General features: G+C 42.0%; 1 long non-coding RNA gene across 1 annotated transcript; it reads left to right on the forward strand.

Moving 5' to 3' along the window:
* The first annotated feature begins 268 nt into the window (after positions 1-268).
* On the forward strand, positions 269-1,868 carry LOC138977464 (uncharacterized). Its single transcript, XR_011459290.1, has 2 exons — positions 269-689; positions 1,571-1,868. It is a non-coding gene; the product is annotated as an uncharacterized lncRNA (long non-coding RNA).
* The last annotated feature ends 1,264 nt before the right edge of the window (positions 1,869-3,132 follow it).

Consider the following 3,132-nt stretch of genomic DNA (forward strand, 5'->3'; position numbering starts at 1 on the left):
TCTCTCTCTCTCTCTCTCTCTCTCTCTCTCTCTCTCTCTCGTCTGTCTGTTATGTCTTAATGTTGTATATATATTTATACTTGCCAATTATGATACATGTTGAAGGATGAATGATGATACATTGTAGACGGATGCATGTTACTGATTAAAAGCCCCACAATGATGTGCTTGGCAAATACAACAAAAAAAACAACAACAAAAAACAAAAAAAAAAAAAAAAGTATGCCCACTCAATCATTGCTAGTAGCAGTCCCCAAAGCTAAAACTAGCCAAATCAGTACACGTATGAATATACCAATGTTCCAATGGAATAACAATTTATTATGGTTTTGTCTAGACATAATGGTCACTACCATTGGTTGTGAATTTGTCCATTTCAGTTGTTTTACTGCCTTAGTAGATCAATTTTTTTGTGTGAGTTTGTAGACTGCAGAGAATTTGAACTAAACTTGTATCAAATTTTGTGTGTGCAGGTGTCAGTGCGCAAACTGTGCAGGCATGGGCTCAATCCGAGAATGCCGCTGTTGTCAAGAAATTCCAGAAATGGAATCACTGACAGTAAGCACAGGGGTGGGCTGCATCACTGACCACCCTGGCTTCAGATCAGTGTGCTTGGACCACTATGTCTTGGAGACATGCTATCACTGGTACAACCAGCAGTATGGGAGGGCTATACAGGATGCTAATGAGTAAGTTATTTTTTTATTTTTAGAATTGTAATCATGATACTATAAATAGGTTTATGTCATAGATGTGCAAAAACAAATAACAATAAAATAAAAAAATGAAAATTAATTGTCAGAATGATATTCATTTTTATTTCAAGACAATTCATTTATTCGCATGTGCTAATTCTGAGCAAAGCAATATGGGGAATGTTTTCAAGTATCCTGATTGTACACTTTGTGTACTGTGGACTGGGTGGCCGAGTGGTAACGCACTTGCGCTCGGAAGCGAGAGGTTGCGAGTTCGACCCTGGGTCAGGGCGTTAGCAATTTTCTCCCAACTTTCCTAACCTAGGTGGTGGGTGCTAGTCTTTCGGATGAGACGAAACGCCGAGGTCCCTTCGTGTACACTACATTGGGGTGTGCACGTTAAAGATCCCACCATTGACAAAAGGGTCTTGTGTGTGGCGCACGTTATATGTCTTTCGGGTGAGATGAAAAACCGAGGTCCCTTTGTGTACACTACATTGGGGTGTGCACGTTAAAGATCCCACGATTGACAAAAGGGTCTTTCCTGGCAAAATTGTATCGGCATAGATAAAAATGTCCACCAAAATACCCGTGTGACTTGGAATAATAGGCCGTGAAAAGTAGGATATGCGCCGAAATGGCTGCGATCTGCTGGCCGATGTGAATGCGTGATGTATTGTGTACAAAAAATTCCATCTCACACGGCATAAATAAATCCCTGCGCCTTGAATATGTGCGCGATATAAATTGCATAAAATTGTTTTTTTAAATCCCTGCGCTTAGAACTGTACCCACGGAATACGCGCGATATAAGCCTCATATTGATTGATTGATTGATACTGTCATTAATACTGTATGCTTGTTTTTCTTTCCAGGCAGTATCGGTATGTAGCTTACCGCATGCTTGTGCGGTGGGTCTGGAAATGGCTGGGAGAGACATCAGGGTCACCTTACCAGCTTGTGCGGTTGCAAGAATTAGAGAACAGTTTCCTAGTGCAGATGGGCAGTACGTGGGTTATAGGGACCCACGACCTCCCGATCACAGGGCGGACGCCTTACCACTAGGCCACCGTGCCGGTTTGTCTTATTAGTGCAGTAGACGAATTCTGGCATTGTAGAGTGACATACTGTGTCCGGTCAGCAAGATACGATTTAAAGAAGTCACAGACCGAATCGTTTCTCAAATAATAGTGAGCGAGAGAGAGAGAGAAAGAGAGAGAGAGAGAGAGAGAGAGAGAGAGAGAGAGAGAGAGAGAGAGAGACGGACGGAATGACGGGCGGGCGGGCAGGCTTACAGACAGACAGATAGACAGACAGTCAGTCAGTCAGACAGACAGACAGACAGACAGACAGACAGACATACAGACAGACAGGAAAAGAGAGAGAAAGAGAGAGACACATACACACATACAGACGGACGGACGCGCAGACAGACAGACAGACAGACAGGCAGACAGACAGACAGACAGACAGACAGACAGACAGACAGACATATTGAATGACTGACTGAGAAGTGGCGGACGATGACAGAAACATAGACATATTTATACGGTGATATCAACACCATCATGGGTTGACTAACTCTGTAAGTATGCTTTGGTACAGATCTGGAAGAACATTTTATGAAAACAGTACCACTGGTACGCGTGATTATTGACACGTAGTGTTTTCGGTAACCGCTCTTTTCATTTTTGGTGCGTCGATGTATTTTCTCATTCATATTCGAGCATAATCATGTTCTCGGCTTTCAGTGTCAGTGAGTACTAAACGCAGGGGAGACCTAATTGGGTAATACTGTCATGTATTTTAAATTTCAACAATATCGGGAAGATTAAGTCGGGAAAGTCGGGGGGGGGGGGGGGGGGTGTCAGAGAGATGATGACTATCAGAGACTTGCCAATTCAAGGATTTCATCCAAAATGTTGTCTAATCTTATCAAGCTGAGCTAAGTTATGTGAACACACAAACAAACCTTTAAGAAAGATTCACTCAAGCATAACATTCGATAAAAACATAAAACAACATGACATGCCAATAATCAAATACTAGATCATTAACATGGTAACCACAGGGTAATCAAAATCTATCACTTAACCTTATACAACTATGTACCTATGTTGCAACTGTTTTGACATGTGCAAGTTATCCATAGAGGTTGAATACAGCGAATGAAATTGTTTTGAGCGTTCCAGCGCCGTTAGTTTTCTGAAATGAATCAATCAATCAATATGAGGCTTATATAGCTATTCTGATGAACACGTGGGGGAATTCGGGGGCTGTGGTCTCTTCCGATCATCAAAGCATAATGCTACGGAAGTCGGCCATTTTTCTCAATATCCAAAAGCATATTGTCGATAACAAAGACGCATGGTTCCGGTTTACCCATCTGTACCACGGCGATGTTTCTATCGAGAACAGCATACACTGACAACTTAAA

The sequence above is a fragment of the Littorina saxatilis genome, linkage group LG9 (assembly GCF_037325665.1).
Source record: "Littorina saxatilis isolate snail1 linkage group LG9, US_GU_Lsax_2.0, whole genome shotgun sequence".
Lineage (NCBI taxonomy): Eukaryota > Metazoa > Mollusca > Gastropoda > Littorinimorpha > Littorinidae > Littorina > Littorina saxatilis.